The sequence below is a fragment of the Camelus bactrianus genome, chromosome 14 (genome assembly GCF_048773025.1).
Source record: "Camelus bactrianus isolate YW-2024 breed Bactrian camel chromosome 14, ASM4877302v1, whole genome shotgun sequence".
In the NCBI taxonomy this organism is placed as follows: domain Eukaryota; kingdom Metazoa; phylum Chordata; class Mammalia; order Artiodactyla; family Camelidae; genus Camelus; species Camelus bactrianus.
The window spans coordinates 55,736,489-55,755,660 of NC_133552.1; the positions used below are offsets into that span (position 1 = coordinate 55,736,489).

Consider the following 19,172-nt stretch of genomic DNA (forward strand, 5'->3'; position numbering starts at 1 on the left):
TTTATTTTTATACAATATGTATATACTTTTTTCATATTCTTTTCCATTATAGGTTATTACAAGATACTGAATACAGTTTCCTGTGCTATACAGTAGGACCTTGTTGTTTATCTGTTTTATATATAGTAGGGTGTATCTGCTAATCCCAAACTCCTAATTTATCCCTCCTCCCCCTTTCCCCTTTGGTAACCATGTTTCTTTTTTAATAATTTTATTGAAGTATAGTCAGTTTACAATGTTGTGTCCACTCCTGGTGTACAGCACAATACTTCAGTCACATAGGAACATACATACCATCATTCTCATATTCTTCTTCACTGTAGATTACTACAAGATGAAATTTTTGTTTATTTGTTGTTGTTGTTTGGGGGGGAGGTAATTAGGTTTATTTCTTTATTTTTATAGGAGGTACTGAGTATTGAACCCAGGACCTTACTCATGCTAAGCGTGTGCTCTAGCACTTGAGCTATCCCCTCCTCTCCTCTATGTCTATGTCTGTAAACTATTTCTGGTTTACAGAATCCCTCCTGGTTCCTATAAGGAAATTTTAAAAACTGCTTTCTGCCATTCATTAGTGTTCTTTTAGATGTTAGCAGTAGACATTGTTTGAAAACGTATTGTATGATCTTAAGTTGGGGGAAAAACTATGTATAATATTTATGTCCTAGAAAGCATTGCAGGTTATCACCATACATATTAGTGCACCAAAGGCTCTAATAAATCCTGCTAGTTAAAAATATCCATTAGCTATATTAAGGAGAGCACTTTCAATATATATTTAACCAAGACCCCATTTTTACCTGGACGTGTTATGGATTTTCTGCTAAACACACTCTGGAAAATTCTGCTCAGAGGTAAGTTTCATGATTTATTTGGGGCTTTCGCCACAAGTAAATTTCTTTGAGGGGAAGTTGAAGGTAACGGAGCCTAATATGTGGCCAGTTTGAGGTTCAGAGCTAGACTGTTGGCAGCTGTGATCCTCAGTTGGGTCCTCTCAAATCACGAAAGGTCAATCTCCCGAAAATTCACCATGGGCTCTGGCAACACAGTCCAGAAAATGAATTCCTTTGAAAATTGTATGTGAATTTGATTGAACTGTAATTTTTCCAGGTGTAGCGCTGTGAAAATAGAAGGCTAAACGTTCTCTTGACCTTCCAGAAATGGTCTGTGTCCATGGAGAGCTGAGAATAAATGTACCTGAGTTAAATATCCTTGCCTGTCTGTGGCTCTTCTACCTTCGCACTAACCATGTTTATTCAGCTCCTTGTCTGTATATACTGACAGTTACTCACAATGACCATTAGGATGAATTCCCTAGCTCAGAGCATAAGCCAAAGGCCATGTAAAACTTCCAGTTTAAAACTATATGTTATTGGGGCAGATTGGTATTCCCTCACTAACTTGGATGAAGATACGAATGCTTCATAAATATATTAAAATTTCTTAATACGTAATACCAGTAGAATGTGATATTTTCATTACTTGTTTATCAACAAATCATGTAATCTGTGCAATTAAAATGCAGATCACAACCATCAATATTCTCAGTGGGGGGGGGGTCCTTATTTCCATCCTGGGATGTACAGAAGTCCCACTGCTGAATCCCAGCCCCAAAGCTAATACATAGACTCCTTCCACCCCACTGTTTGGCCTCCTCTGACTTTGCTGATGGTTTTTCCTTAGACTGACCGTCCACTGAGTAGCCTCAGAACAAAGAGGTATAATGTGTTTTCTAATGTTTCATACAGGACAAGTCTTACCCTGTTCAGAGACAGAGGACACGCCTACCTTGAACTTTACTAACCCCCCATCTGAGAAGTAATATTACGATTAGTGAAAAAAAGAAACCAAGTTAATCTTATGAGATGGATAAATACAAATGAAAATAAAACACATGCATTCATTTGAACCTACAAGCAGGAGGGACTTTTAAAATAAAACAAAATGAATTTTATGTTTTTGGGAAATTTGAAATAAGTAAGAGAGCAGCCCCTCCCCCGCCCCTTAAAATACTTCCTTTAATGCCTGAATAGTCAGATGTGACCAGGTGTTGATAGTAGATATCTATATCTTTTCAGTTTTTTTTTTACATTTTCACCACTTTCCACAGTTCCCAGTTTAAAAAGAAGTGTAGTTAACAGCGTGGTCTTTTCTTCCCCTTTTTAATTTCACATTCTCTACACTGATGATTTCAGGTTTCTGGGACAAAAACAGTGATTTATTCCCAGAGTCACTTTGGGGACCCTTGTCCTATCAGCCTGCTAGAAATTGATTTCTCAGATTAAATTAGCACCTTATTTGTATCTAGGCAAGACAATCTCTGAACACTGGAGCTAAATACACAGTTTTCTACTTGACACTTTTTCTCAGGATGTCCCCAAACTATTCAAAACCCACAAATCCAGAGCTGAACTCATCGTCTTGTCTCCCAAACCCAATTACTCTCTGGCACAGTACATCCACCTAGAAACCTAGGAACCATCCTTGACACCTTCTTTCCAGTGCTGATTCTCCCGATTTCATACCCTAACCATATCTCAGATATGTTTGAGTCTCTCCTTTGTACCACCAGCCATTATTTTGTATGGATGATTGTAGGCAGATGTGTCCTAATTAGTCTAATCTCATCCAGTCTCTCCATGTCCCCCACTGCCCCACACCATCTATCAGAATAACATTTGAAAAACTTAGTTGTAACCTCATTTTCTCAGGATTTAAAGCCCTTCAGTGGTAGACTTGACAAATCTTTTTAATATAGTCATCAGACTGTCTGACTCTCAGACATCTCTCCATCTGATTCTCTCACCAGCAGCTCCCATCTGCCCTCAGTTACCCTGGAGATGTATTTTACAGATGTTGACCCCAAAGCTCCACTCCTGGAAACTGTTGCATTGAAATAAAAATACTAGTAGCATTCAAAGACACAACACAAAGATGTTTATATTTGCAGCAACATTCTAACCACAACACTGGAAACAAATATCCAAGGATGGGGGACTGTTGAATAAATTAGGATACAGCCACACTAAGGAGGATTATTCAAGAATCATTGATAATGAATTAAAACGGTATCAATAGATGTGAATGGATTTTTATGTGATACTATGGGACTGAGAAAGTGAAATGAATAGAAGCACATATGATCCTATTTTTATAAAGCATTCAATGTGTGCATAGACTGTCTTTGTTTATAAATATGAATGCATATGTATACATGTGTGAATGTGTTTATGTGCCAAGTATGGACACATGAACATGAAGAAAAATAGAAAAGGATGAAACAAGCAAAGTAATAGGAAAAATCTATGGCATTGAATACATAGAACCCAGCATTCTGATATGATCGCACTAATGACATACTATATGAGTGTGCATATGTGTGTGTATCTCTGTGTACACATAAATGAGAAAGCATAAAACTGCATTTGTGTATAGTTAGTGACTTCTGATATGTTCATAAAATAAGTGATATTTCAGTTGCAAAACAAAGCTTTGCAGAGATCTGACGATATAATTATAATTTAGTTAAATCAGACCAAGTAAAGAATAAAATGTGTGTATATGTGTATATCTGTTTGTACATGTTTGTGCAATTGAGAAGGATGCCGTAGAAGGTAAGGTCTCAGCCAAATGCCTCTCCCTTCTCTGGAGGCACCCACTATTGGAAACTGGTTAGATATCCTTCCAGAACTCTAATGTGCATCTAGGTGAGGTATGGTGAAGTAGAATTGCTGGCTGGTTGAGCGTATACACTCAAAACCTTAACAAAAACAGCCAGATCCCCTCCAACGTACCTCTTTATGCTCACGCTCACAGTGTAAGAGGTCATCTTCCCAACAGCTCTGCCAGTAGTTGATACTGTCCGTCTTTAAAATGTCTTCTAGTTGGGTGGATGGAAATTGTATTTTTAATTTCACAGGTAAGTGCTAAGGCTATCAGCTCTCATATGATTTTTTTCCATCTGTATTTTTTTCTGTGCCTTAGGTATTCATATTCTTTGTTCATTTGCTTTCCTCCACTGGGTCATTTGTCTTTTTCAACTTTTCTGAATAATAAGCATTTGTCTATTAAATATACTATTTTCCCAGTCAGCAGTGTCTCTTCCAAGTACTTTTCTAACAATTTTCTGACAATGCAACTTTCTGACATCTGAATCTTATGTGAAATATTAGTTATAGGTGGTCAGTATTAGTGAAAAATAAGGAAGGCAGAAAAACCTGGAATTCCTTAGTGTGGTAAACAGGAAGACACAATGTTATCCCACTTTGAGTACTTATGGAAGGGGGCATTTAAATTGTCTCCAGAATTATCACTTGACTATTTCTAACAAATGAGGTAGTTGAGAAGAAACTGCTAACTTTTTTTGCGTAAACGTGTATTAGCTTTGTTTTGGGGTTGTGGGGAGGCACTGAGAACCATCAGGAACAACAGAAAATGACTGAGCGAAATACCTCCTCTGCTCTACTCTAAACGGCGGCACAACAAAGCCTGTTGAGATGTACAGACCGAAGGCTTGCAAGGTTGACAAATAACCTCAAGTTAAGAGATCAAGGGTGACTTAACTTCACAGGTGATATTTTAACTGAACTGTGAAAGATGGTAACGTTTAGACAAGGAGAAAAGAAGAAAAGTGCGAAGTCCAGGGTAACTCCAGAGACTGAGTAATACAGTTTAGCTAAAGCATGTGATGGTTAAAGTGGAGTGCTGGGAAATTTGGAGGTTCCGCTGTAAACTCACAGCTGTGGGACGCTTTCGTTGGTACTCATTAGGAAAAGGGAGGAACCACTGAAGGCTTTGGATCGGAAAAGCAGTATGATCAGAACTGTGCTTTAGGAGGGTGGATCAGGGAGCCTGGGGAGAAGGGTTAGAGCTGGGAGAGTTGGAAGGAAAGTCAGCAAGGCAGCTCTTGCTTCCATCCAAGGAAGAGAGAAAAGCTAATGGAAGCCCTTACTGGAGGGATGGAGTTTGCCACACAGGGGAGAAGTGAATATGCAAGAAACCTGATGAGAGCAGAATAAACAGCCTGTGAACATTTTAAACCTCTAGCCGATGCCATTTCTGAAGCATCTGCAAACATTTTCAGCTTTGAAAAAATAGGGAAAGTATGGTTATGTTGATGTGTCTCCCTTTCATTTCTTTGTCTAAATATTACATTTAAAACTACTTATCTTTACAATGTAGGATTCTTACTCCCTTTGGTAAGCAAAATGGCCAAGTTTTGATTTTGTCTGTAGGGATATCATTTAGTCTTCTCAGTGTCCCCTAGTCTTCCCCTTGATTTTGAGTTGCTTCTCCTTCTTGCCTTGTGGTTTCTCACCACCTCAGCAATGGCTGGCCCTCTGCTTTTTGTGGCAGTGCCCAGAAGTCTGTAGTATGTCAGCTTGTGTAACTCAAAGAGTTTTAAATGTCCCAAAGCCCGATGATCACAGAAAGAAAAAATACACTTTTTCCCCCAGTGACCATATTGAAAAATGTAATTGAATCAAGCTTTGCTGAATAAAACCAATATTCACTGTCGGGAATTTTATCCCATTTTTATCCTCTCAGCCGCAGGGTAGAATTCCTCTCTTTTTCCCTTTCTACCAACGACTCAAGGTTTGTCTAAAACCTTCCCTGGTACCTCTGGTTCCTAGTGATTTTTCTTTGAGCTCCTGTACAACTTACTGCTTATTATGTTCTTTTGACACATAGCTTATATCCTACGGAGATATTATTTATATTGTATTGAAGTTAGCTTTATATATATATATCAATTTGTTTCATCATTGGAAATCCTACCTCCCTAATTAGATTCTAAACTCCTTGAAGACGAGAAATCAGCAAAATATGTTCTAGTTTGGTTTTTATAGCCCTTATCAGCAAAAACTTCCTCAACACAGTTAAAAGAGAGAGAAATCCCTACATTTAGAGATTTTTTTTTTTTTACAAAATCTCCACAGCTGCACTGTGAATTGTGTCTGTTTTTCCAATAGCAAAAAATGAATGGAGCTTATGAGTTTTTGCTTAAATTCAGATTGTACATTTTCTCTTAAAACATGCAGTTATCTATTACTCTAGTACATCAGCATTCTGCTAAACTCACCTGTGGTGTGGTCAGCCTTCTCAGATGTTCCAATCTACTAACCGTCTAACCACTCCCATGTCCTTAAATGTGTGCTCTGACTCCAGGATCCAACTCCATTATGCCTTGCTTCTCCAGTTCCATCCATGACCATCAGGAATCCAAGACTCTCGGATTAGTCGAATCTGTTTATCTCATAATCTGACCCTATCTTTAATCACTCCTGCCTTCCCAAACCTATTACCATCACTGAAATCTGCAATTCAGTTATCTTTGGATCAGAGTATCTGAAACAGAGTCTCTACCATTAAACATGCAATTGCGTTGTAAAAGCTACTGTCCTAAAGCAAAACGAAAACTTGCCTGACTCTCTGCCTTCCCTAGGCTCTGTCCCATAAATCTACTTACCTTTGCTAAAAAACTCCACAACAGATTGGTGTATTTTCACAGTCTCTGCTTTCTTATCTTTTTACCTGGTTTTCCTGCCAATCACTAGGCATTCTGCCACACTTCTCCATAGAAACCTCACTTTTCACCAGTCACCAACGGTCTTTTTTCTCGTAAGATCCAAAGGTTTATTTTTGTCCTCATTTTATAGGACTGTCAGTCACCTTGGACATATCTGATCATTTCCTTTTTTTTTTTTTTTTTTTTTTAAGAAAACACTCTCTTTGTTTATATTTTGAGATAGCCTGCTCTCATGGGATTCCTCCAGTTTCTCTGAAAACGTCTCAATCTCTTTTAACTTCTCTTCATCTCCACCTGCAAATGCTATTGTATCAGTCTTCGGTGCTCCTCCATCTTTACTCATCCCAGGTACATGCTGTTGACAACCACATTTGTGTATCTACCTGACCTCGCTCTTGAGTTTTCAGCTCGCATGACTAACAGCTATTGGGCAGCTCCTCTTGAATAAATAATAGTCATAGGAAGCCAGACATGTTCAAAAGAGACTTTTCTTTTTTCTCCTCGCATCCATGCTTCTCGATCTCACATACTGACCCTTGCATTCACCCAGCTGCTTCAGCCAAGAAGCACCAGGAGTCATGCCTGAATCCACTGGTTCTTCACTTGCTGTGTTTAATCTATCCACAAGCCCTGCTGTCCCCACCATCAGAATATGTGCGTCTTTCAGCTCGATCTTAGTCCCTGTGGACCATCTTCAGCAAAACCAGCATCATCTTCTCCCTGAACAAGACCAAAAACCTTAAATCTGGAGTCACTGTTTCCATCTTGTCTGTCACTTTTTTTATGTCTTGCTCAGACTTCTCTTCAAACAGCCAGCATGATATATATTTTTAATTCTTTTTTATTGAAGTGCAGTCAATTTACAATGTTAGTTTCAGGTGCACTGCAAAGCAATTCAGTTATACATATATATGTCAGATTCTGTTCCATTACAGCTTATTACAAGAAATTGAATATCGTTTCCTGTGCTATATAGTAGGTCCTTGTTGTTTATCTATTTTATATGTAGTAGTGTGTATCTGTTAATCCCAAACTCTTAATCTATCCCTCCCTGACTCGCCCCTGGTAACCACAGTTCGTTTTCTGTGTCTGTGAGTCTATTTCTGGTTTGTAAATAAAATTTGTGTGTATATGTATGTATATATATATATTTAGATTCCGCATATAAGTGACATCATATGATATTTGTCTTTCTCTGTCTGGCTTACTTCACTTAATATGATAATCTCCAGGTCCATCCATGTTGCTGCAAATGGCATTATTTCATTCTTTTTTATGACTGAATAATATCCCATTGTATACATATACCACATCTTCTTTATCCAGTCATCTGTTGATGGACATTTAGGTTGTTGCCATGTCTTGGCTGTTGTAAATAGTGCTGCTGTGAACATTGGAGTGCATGTGTCTTTTTGAATCAGAATTTTCTCCAGATCTATGCCCAGGAGTGGGATTGCTGGATAATGTGGTAAGTCTATTTTTAGTTTTTTTAAGGAACCTCCATACTGTCCTCCATTGTGGCTGCACCAGTTTATATTCCCTCCAACAGTGTAGGAAGTTTCCTTTTTCTTCACACTCTTTCCAACACTTATTATTTGTAGACTTAAAAAAAGGTTATTTATTTATTTATTTAGAGGGGCAGGTAATTAGGTTTGTTTGTTTATTTATTTATTTATTTATTTATTGTTTATGTTAATGGAGGTACTGGGGATTGAACCCAGAACCTCGTGCATGATAGGCACACACTGTACCACTGAGCTATACCCTTCCCGCTGTAGACTTTTTAGTGATGGCCATTCTGACCAGTGTGAGGTGACACCTCATTGTACTTTGATTTGCATTTCTCTGATAATTAGGGATATGGAGTATCTTTTCATGTGCCTTTTGGGCAACTGCATATTTTTAAAACATAAAGATTGTTTTATCATTATGCTCAAAACTCTCCAATGACTTCAGTGCCCACTTAGAACACACACTCACCCTTTGGCAGAGTGTATATGAAGTCATGTGATCCGGCCAACCCACCTCCCCTTCCCTTCACTCTCCACTCCTACACGGTATTTTTCAGGTGCAGCAGCCTCCTTTCCTTCTCTTCCCGGGTCTGTTTTCATGACTGTTCCCTCTGTGTATGAAGCTCTTCCCTGTCATCTTCCCACAGATGCCTCTTTACTTCACTCAGAAAAGAATTCAAATAAGAAAGTCTTCCTTGAGCAGTCCATCCTCATTCGACACCATTGCTCTGTCAAATACCCATTTTTAACTGAGTAACAGTCATCAAGACTTAAAAGTAGTCTAGTTAATGATCTACTTTCAGTTTCCCCCACTAGAATGTAAGCCTCTTGGGAGAAAGTTCATCACCGTATTCCCAGCACTTAGAATAATGCCTACAAATAATAGGTGCTCAGTGTATGAATGGTCATCGCAATCTGCAGCTAAACAAGGACTAAAAGGCACATGTTTGACTTTTAGTCTTGGGAACTTTCTAAACTACTATGTCCCTATAAATGGAAGGAAGGAAAATAGGAAGGAAGAAAGGAAGAAGGGAGGTGGGGAGGGAGGGAAGGAGAGAAAGAGAAAGAAGGGAAACAATTGATTGCTTTGGTCAATTTCAGTCTCTCCCTATTCCCGACGACAAGACAGCTCAGTTAGGACAAATTAATCCGCAGTTCTAAGTTGGTTATTGTTTTCTCATTTGATCACATTTGGTACTGCAGTGTCAGTCTATTAGTTTTCCATAAAAGACTGGATTTTTCTAAAGATTTCATATATCTAAATATTCGTCACTTTGGTCTACAAGTCTGATTTTTCTCTGCGAGCCCTAAACTAAATGATTTTAAATGGACACATACAAGTTTAATGAATGATTATGACCAGGACTGAAATGCAGAAGCTCCCTCTGGTGGTCTTCATTTATAGGCATGTACAAAAGTAGCAACGCAGCACGGAGAGCCTGCTCACAGTGGGCCGGACAGGAGAGCACGGAAATCTTGTGCTGCTTCTCCCTGGCCTGCGCCTTCTCTCTCTCCTCTTTCTTCTTCTCCTGTTTTAATTTTAAATATAAAATGAATTAGGGTGGCAACATCATTATGATGGCTACAAAAATCCATATGGAGAGGTAACTTCTGGAAAATTAAAAGGAAACACAAACAGAAGGCAGTCACCCAAGACCAGACATTCTGTGGCTCCAAGTAAACACTTTGAAAAGGGCCTTATTTGCTTTTTTGCTAACTGGAGAGTAAACATATCCGTAGCCCTTGCAAAGTGGAGACAGTAGGTGTTTTCCTCTTTTTTCAACTTTAACAGTTTTATTTGCTTTTTCCTGGGAACTGTGCACCTTGTACAAATTTAGAATTCTTCTGAATAATATATTTAAAGGCAGTTCTTTGTAGAGCTTTAATAATTTATAACTTGCGGTAAATATTGTTTGTTACAATACTAGTATATACTAGTGTTTTAAGAGTAGTGTTACGGTTATAACTTTTATATCTTCTCCATAGCTGGCTTCTGGAATTATTTGTACGTTGAACTTCTAAGCAACCTGTATATTATCTGGATGATGGTCGTTCTGTAGTTTTAGGGTGTAATCATCTATAATCATGTATTTTTTTTGACCTCCACTAATACAAACTTAGCAAAAGCTTTTATAATAATATACTATTACCACGCATTGATTCTAATCATCATGAAGTTAATTTTCCTTACTAAATGTAGCTTTGGGTAGGGAAAAATATCTGGCTTACAAATGGAAGTTGTCAGGAAAGTAGAATATATTTTATGAATAGCTCAAGTTCAGCTTTGCTGAAATTTATCTCTTGTTGTGTTATTAATATTGTTTAATTTTGTTTATAATTCATTCAGCATCCTTTTATACTTTCATTGAAGTGTGTGTTACATCATATTGAAAAATATACTAGGATCACATTTTGGGTGGAATCTACCTTATTTAAAGATTGAGCTTTAAATGACATGAGGATGTAGCAGGACACTATGGTATGTATGTTATCTATAGGATAAGATGATGTATATACCCCTTCAGTCAAAATACAATGACATATGAAGGAAACGAATATATTTAATAAATTAAGGGGAAATTAAACAGGATTTTTATGTTTTAAGTTTTACATATCTGCTTCCCCTTGTTATTAATTGCATGTGATTACGGTCATTTAATCACATGTTTCAAGGCAGAATTAAACCACAGTAAAGACTTTATGATGTTAACAACAGTTTGTGCAACCATTTACAGATACGTGCTTTAATGAGGCCTGGTTTTGGCATTACATCAGTCAGGGTCCAACAGAGAAACAGACCAGTAGGGTATGTAGGGTGAGTATACATCTGAAAGGGTTTCTTTTGAGGAATTAGTTGGCTCATGAGATTAGGGAGGCTGAGAATTCTACAATCTGCTGTCTGTAAACTCGCGACTCAGGAAAGCCAGTGGTATAATTTAGTCTGAGTCTAAAGGCCTGAGAACCAGGGGAGGCGATGGTGTGAATCCCAGTCTGAGAGCAGGAGAGGAGTCTGAGAGCACTGATGTGTCCCAGTTCCAGCAGGGAGACTGGGCTCCTCCTTCCTCTGGCTTTTGTTCTATTCAGACTCTGACACAGGATGATGCTTACCCATTGGGGAAGGCATTCTGCTCAACAGAGTCCACTGATTCAAATGCTGGTCTGATCTGTAAACACCTTCACAGACACACCCAGAAACAGTGTTTAATTTGGGCAACCTGTGGCTAGTCAAGGTGACACGTAAAATTAACTATCACAGGCATTCAGTATGCAGTTATATCATCATTAACACCCATGTTTGTCAGTTGCCTCCCAGGTGAAAAGCACCGAAGAAGGTGACATTGAATTTTTGGTAACTTCTGAAAGTTATTTGCAATACAAAACTAACAAGTTATTCACTAAAATATTTTAATAGTCATCTTAAAAAATGAATATGGATTCGAAGGGTTTTGATTTGAACTATGGATTACAGGTGCAACTACAGATCAGTAGCAATATGAAAATTTTTTGAGAAAATATTGAGGATTAATAAATCAAAGAACATGTAACATATGTTAAGTGTGACAGTTATCATGAAATCTGACACAGTTTTGCTTTTCTAATTATAAACCAGGCATTTGATAGGCCAAATTATTTCATTGTGATAGTTTGTAGATCAGGAAGATACAGACTATTCTTTTTTGCCATGTTGCCTGGACTTCTGTGGAAGAGAGGAAAATCTTGCATTGCTATCTCACAAAATTGGAATTTGGGATTTGTGTATCATGGGAGAGCTTCTCTTCATAAATAGGTTATTTTAGTTTTTCTCCCAAATCCAGGTCAGAAATCAAGCTGTCTAACATCCTTGTAATTCCTCCTTTCTCCCCACCTCTCAATTCCTGGGAATCTTCAAGGGAGTAACTGCTGTATTTCCTCTCGTCCACTTGCACACACGTGGGGAAAATGGGATTCTCCTGTCTACTCATACAGCTAGGTCATTTTCAAACCAAATTATTTTATTTATAAAGAACACTTGGGAACCAAGCCTTACCTAATGTGAATCCCACACAACATGTATGAAGGTAAATAGTAAGACCACTAATGATAAAGAGGAGACCATTGGCTTTATAGTAAACAGCCTCTTGCGTTATCTAGATTCAGTCTTAGCCAAGTTACTGACCTGCTCTGGGCTTCAGTTTTCTCACCTGTAGGCTAAGGTGTCTTCTATGCAATTTCCAGCTCTGTTCCTCTAAAGTCCTTCCTCCCCCAGTCCATCCCTCTCTTCCTTCCTTCCTCCCTCCTTTCCTTCCTTCCTGCCTGCCTGCCTGCCGTCTTCCCTTCCTTCCTTCTTTTATTCTTTCTTTATCCTTTCCTTTTCCTTTTCCTCCTTTCTAGTCCTCTTCCTTCTCTCTCTTTCTGTCTTTTGAAGGGTATATTATCTGAGTCCTTTTTCTCCTGCCTCTGAAAGACTTTCCTTCTGACATTCTTTATATTCTATGTACTTTTTTAAAAATAATTTCATGCATTTTCATGGCTTTAACTGTTGGCTGTATGCAGGGAATTCTAATCATTGACTTGGTCTCCAGTCCCTCATTTGGAACTCCATTTGAGAATTACCTTCAAATCAAAGCTCTAAATTAGAATTTATCTCCTGCTCTAGGAACAGGTAAACCAAAACAATAAACTTATCCTACCGTCTAACTTCCACATACTAGTTATTGGATCTTTATTATCTTTATTTACTCTGGTTGCCAGATTCAAAACTGTTAACAACGTTCATTCTCCTCCCTTTTTACTTCTTACATTGAGTCAACCAATAGCAAAATCCCATTCATTCTGCTCATAAAAGAGCTTTCTTTTTCCCGTCCTCTCTAATTTCATGTTTTTTTAAAAATAGAGTTTATTCTAATATTTTCTTGCCTTACCTAGGGAAATAGCTCCTTGTCTGCCAGATCTTTCTAAAATGATGCTCTGATAATACTGTTCCTTTGTTTGCTAATCATGAATACAGTTCCCATAGTCTGCAAAATATAAAGTCCAAACTTCATCAACCTGACAATTAAGCCCTCTTCCCAACCCCTTGTGACCTGGCCCAACTAACTTTCCTAAGTTGGTTCTCATTGGAATAAAACTAATCATGAACTTCATCTCTGTCTGGAAAAGTTAGCCTCGTTCTAATTTGTGGTAACAGATTTTACCCGTAACACCAGCCAGTTCTTTGACAAATTATTTCTGAGGATCATAGGGAACTGGGCAAGAGAAAATTAATAAGCTCAAATTTGTTGTTGAAAGTGGAAAAATTGTCAATAGTATGTTCCTTCCAGGTAGTTTAAAAGTAGCTTTTCATATAACAGAGCACAGCACATTTGGCCCAAATCCACCCTGTTTCTTATTTTTATCTTTTATTATTATTGTTGTTGCTGTTGTTGTCCTCGAGCATGCTTGTGAGTTACACCTTATGTGACTTCTTTTAATCAGTCCTCATTTTAACACCAAGCATCCTAGATGGCCCGAGGAAGATGTTCGGTCACCTGTTGGCACACACATTGATGTAGACACGCTTGTCTCATCCTCTGAAATAGATGGCTTAATAAACACTCATAGGATCTCCACATTCATTGCTTTCCAATTTACAGTATTCTAAAATTTTTGCTTTTCAATTATTATTAGGATTAATAAACATTTAAAAAGATCATTTGTGAAAGAAATGGAGGCTCTGCTGGCGGAAGTCAGATGAAAATGAACAAATTTAAGTTATTTCTTACAAAGCTCTTTGAGATTATTAGCTAAAAGCTTTGCGTATTTGAAGATACCAGTAAGACTGAGTGATCAGACAGAGGGAGGCTCTAAACAGAAGTTTGCTCTGTGGTATGGCGTGCCAAGATTACAGTAAGAACGCAGAGAGTCAGCCAAGTGACAAGGAGTTGTTGAAACAAATACTTGATCAGAGTGGGAGAAGTGAGATGGGTTAGGAGCAACTAAAAGAGCTATTTCGAGGCAAGATGGGAACTTGAAAATCAGTGGGAAGCCAGAGATGGGACTTAAAGCAAGAGTAGATAAGCAGTAGGGAAGAAAACAATTTCTTTTCCAAGACACTTCTGACTGACTGCAGGGGAGGACGGTAGCGACCAGGGCGAAGAGTAAGGAGGAAATTGCAGTATAAGTCAAAGATGAAAAATTGCCAGAGCAAGTGTGAGTTTTTTCAGTAGCAATAAGGTGCTGGTATTGAAATGGTCCGCCCAGATCGACTGACTCAGGGGACCTAGGGTGACAGGTCAATGTGCTGGTGACAGATGGTTTTCCATTCCCTTTCAATAAAGTGTGAAGTGGAGCTCCCTGATAGCAAGTCAACACATATAAGGGCTTTGAAATTTATTTGTATGTATTGGAATCTGCTATATATCCTTGTACTTTTGGAGACAATTAGATGACTTATAAGTCTGTGGCTTGTGCTTTTTCTTTTATATTTGTAAAAAAAAATTGCAAAGATGGTAATGGGAGCTGGTGTTTTCAGTTCTCTGTCTGCCTTCCTAGGGATTATGTTCAGTTGCAGATATGGTTTTAGGTCCAACATGGGAGGGACAGGGTGAGATAAGATCTTCCTTAACTGGTAACTGGGAAAGTGGTTTTATTTTCTCAAGTTTCAAGGATGAGAAACCTGAGGTTTGTACAAGTTTCATAACTTGTCTAGAGCTCTGTGGCTAGTCACGTTGGGTCATGGTTGCTGTCTGTTTCCTTTTTCTCTTCTCTTTTGTTTCAAAATCTCCTGTAGTGTCGCTAAACAATGTTACTCCACATATCCTCCATCAACTTATATCATCTATCCTTGGATCTTGTTATTAGGAGTTGTTGACAGCAAAGATACTTTCCTCATTTTTAGTGAATATTTTAGCACCCTTTTTTTATTTATTTACACTCCACTATCACTATTTTTTTAGCTTCAATGACTGGAAATTCACTTTGAGCCTTTTAACACTTTGGCTTTACACATCCCTAACTTCTCACTTTCAGTAATTTGCTAAGCTCTGTTGATTTTTTTTTTTCAAAATAAACCTTATTTTTTAGAGCAGTTTTAGGCTTATATCAAAACTGTGGGGAAGATACAAAGATTTCCCATATAGCCCCTGCCCCTACACATGCATAGACTCCCCGAGTATCAATATCGTGCTCCAGAGTGATACATTTACTGCCATTGATGAACGTATGTTAGCACATCATTTTTGCCCTAAATCCATGGTGTGCATTAGAGTTTACTCTTGGTGTTGTATATTTTATGGGGTTGGACAACTATAGCGTGACATTTATGTACCATTATAGTATCATACAGAATCGTTTTGCTGACCTAAAAATCCTGTGTTCGCCTATACCCAACGCTGACAACTGCTGATCTTTTTACTGACTCCATAGTTTTGCCTTTTCCAGAATGTCAAATAGTTGGAATCGTACGGTTTTTTCAGGTTGGCTTCTTTCACTTAGTAATAGGCATTTAAGTTTTCTCTCTGTCTTTTCACAGTTTTCTAGCTCATTTCTTTTTAGTAATGGACAGTGTTCTGTTATCTGGATGGACCACTGTTTATTTATCCATTTACGCACTAAAGGGCAACTTGGTTGCTTCCAAGTTTGGGCAATCATAAATAAAGCTTCTATAAAGGTTTTTGTGTGTTTTTGACTCCTTTAGGTAAACACCAAGGAGAGCGACTGCTGAATCATATGATAAAAGTATCTTTTGGTTTTGTAAGAAGCCACCAAATTGTCTTCCCAGGTGGCAGTACCATTTTGCATTCCCACCAGCAAAGAATGAGAGTTTCTGCTGCTCGACATCCTCACCAGCATTTGGTTTTGTCAGTGTTCTGGATTTAGCCTCACAGATTTTTACTTCTCTCTGTGCACCATTCATGAATCCTCTTCATATACTGTCACTACTGTAGTTCAGAATAAAATTCTTTTTCCTTAGGACTTCAGGATCTATGAACAGTTTATCCACCTTTAATAGTTCTCTCTCCCTAGTCCAACTTGTACAGTGCTGTCAGATTTACTTGCTAAATATCAGCTCTGTAATTTTGCTTTTCCATTCAACAACGATCAGAGACTTTGCCTAGTAAATAAGACTTCTTTGCTTGTCATTTTAAACCCTCCAAGATCTGACTCTGACCTGCCCTTTGAACATAATTTCCTTTTACTACTACCCTTTTTGTCCCCTTCTTTTCAGGTAAACCAAATTTTTATCCGTTTTCCATGTCATCCTTATGTTTTCTTGGATTTATCTCTCTCAAGGTTTTTCCTTGCTTCCCGCCATCATTCTTCGTTCAGATGACATTATGCATCTAATCAGCCTGCATGCTACTGTCTCTCCCTCCTGTCTCCCTCTTAGATCTGCTTCTTTTCACCACTTCTGTCAGTGGCTTTGGGTCCAGCATTTCCCTAGTGTTCTACTGGAAGACCTTCTTTAGTCTCCCTCCCTGCAAACTGCTGTCATGAAGATTTTTCTCTTATGGAAATCACAAGCTACCGTTTTCCACCGTGGAAGATTTTGCGGGCTTTCCATTTGCTGAAGCAAGTTCTTTAGCTTGATATCCAAGTCATATTAAGGCATTTACAAAAATTCAGGTGTAATTGACCTATGACATTATGTTAGTTTCGGGTGTACAGCGCAATGATTTGATATTTGTATGTATTGTGAAATGATCACTGCAGTAAGTCTGATTTACATCCATTATCATATGTATCATGGCATTTTTAAATCTTACCTCTTGCCATAATACTTTCTTTCACTATGTACTTTTTGTTGTATGAAACACTTTAGGTTGTTGTACACCTCTTTGCCTTTCTATTCTCTCCTGGAGCTTTCCTACTTTGTCCACATGACAAACTCTTAGTTTATCTTTTACCCTGCTGTTTGGATATGACCGCCTGAAGCTCTTCCCTGAGCACCCCAAATACAGTTAATCTGTTCATTTTCTACATGTTACAGTATTACTTCTTTTTCTTTTTTTTATTGAAGTATAGCTGGCTTACAATATTACATTAGTTTCAGGTATACAATATAGTGATTAGATACTTTTATAAGTAATTATAAGATTATTTATTACATTCCCTGTGCCCTACATTACATCCCTGTGATCTATTTATTTTATAACTGGTAGTTTGTACCTTTTAATCCCCTTCATCTAATCTGCCCATAACCCCAACTCTCCCCCTCTCTGGCAACCACTAGTTTGTCCTCTGTATCTGTGAGTCTGTTCCTATTTTGTTATATATTTTTATTTGTTTTTATTTTTTTGTATTTTATATATAAGTGAAAACACAGTGTTTGTCTTTCTCTGTCTGACTTATTTCACTTATTTCACTTAGCATAATGCCCTCCAGGTCCATCCATGCTGTTGCACATGACAAGATTTCTTTTTTTATGGCTGGGTAATATTCCATTGTACGTGAATTTGATCTTCGAACAACAAGGGTTTGAGCAGGTCCACTTACATGTGGATTTTTTTTTCATTAAATATGTACTACAGTACCACACTATCTGCAGTTCATTGACTCCATGGATATGGAACTGTGGAGAGAGAATCCTCTTTAAAGGTATGTGTGGATTTTCAAGTGCACAGTGTTGGTACCCCAACCCCCATTTTGTTCAAGGGTCAACTCTGTATACCATATCTTCTTTATCCATTCATCTGTTGATGGGCCCCTACCTAGGTTGCTTCCATATCTTGGCTATTGTTAATGTCTGAATATTTAACAATTTTAATTCTTCTAATCCATGAACACAGAATATCTTTCCATTTATTTGTGTTGTCACTGGTTTCTTTCATCGGTGTCTTATTGTTTTAGGAGTGCAAGTCTTTTACCTTTTTGGTTAAATTTATTCCTAGGTATTTTATTCTTTTTGGTGCCATTGTAAGTGGGATAGTTTTCTCAATTTCTCTTACTGATAGTTCATTATAAATGTATAGAAATGCAGCTGATTTCTATGTATTTATAATGTATCCTGTGACTTTATTGAATTTATTTATTAGTTCTGAAAGTTTTTGAGGGGCATCTTTAGGGTTTTCTATGTATAGTATCATGCCATCCACAAATAGTGACAGTTTTACTTTTCCCTTACAATTTGGATCCCTTTTATTTCTTTTTCTTGTCTAACTGCTGTAGCTAGGACTTCCAATACTTTGTTAAATAAAAGTGGCAAGAATGTCTTGTTCCTGATCTCAGAAGAAAACCTTTCTGCTTTTTACCATTGAATGTGATGTTAGCTGTGGGTTTCTCATTAATGGCCTTTATTATATTGAGGTATGTTCCCTCTATACCAACTTTGTTGAGTGTTTATCATGAATGGATGTTGAATTTTGTCAATTGCTTTTCCTGTGTCTATTGAGAAAATTGTGATTTTTATCCTTTCTTTTGTTAATATGGTATATCATATTGATTGATTTGTGGATGTCGAACCATCCTTGCATCCCTGTGGTAAATCCCACTTGATCATAATCTGTGATCCTTTTATTGTCTTGTTGAATTCAGGTTGCCAATATTTTTTCTGAGGATTTTTGCCTCCTTATTAGACGTAGTGGCCTGTGATTTTCTTTTTATAGTATCTCTGGTTTTGGTATTAGGGTAATGCTGGCCTTGTAGAATGAGCTTGGATGTGTTCCTTCCTTTTCAACTTTTTGGGATAATTTGATAAGAATAGATATTAACTCATCTTCAGCTGTGGTTGCCATGAGGTATATGTGTGTGTGTTTGTGTGTATATATATATATGTACATATAGTTTGACATTTATTTTACATTTTCAAATTCTTTGTTGAAGTTCTCACTGTGTACTTTTAAGACTGTTACTTTGAACATTTTGTGAAGTAAATTATTTATCTCCATTTCACTAGTTTTTTTCCCCTGGAGTTTTGTCTTGCCCTTTCATTCTGAATGTATTCCTGTCTTCTCATTTTGTTTGACTTCCTGCTGTTTGTCTCTATAAATTAGGTGAAGTAGTTTCCTCTCTGTCTCTTGAAGGTGTGCCTTTGTCTGGGAGTGTCTATCTGCAGACTGCATGTGCTCAGTGGCATTGGCAGGAGGATTGGAGCCAAAGTAAGCACAGGCAGGGCTTTTTCCAGGGTTGTCTGGAACTGTCGCACTGGTGGTGTGGACTGGAGCTGGAGCCTGGAG

General features: G+C 37.8%; 1 protein-coding gene and 1 non-coding gene across 6 annotated transcripts in view; one reads left to right on the plus strand and one right to left on the minus strand.

Moving 5' to 3' along the window:
* Positions 1 to 19,172, plus strand: part of GPC5 (glypican 5) — a 1,166,213-nt gene that overhangs the window by 234,680 nt on the left and 912,361 nt on the right. The gene's annotated exons all lie outside the window — the stretch shown is intronic.
* On the minus strand, positions 8,226 to 8,299 carry TRNAD-AUC (transfer RNA aspartic acid (anticodon AUC)). The gene has a single exon. It is a non-coding gene; the product is annotated as a tRNA-Asp (tRNA).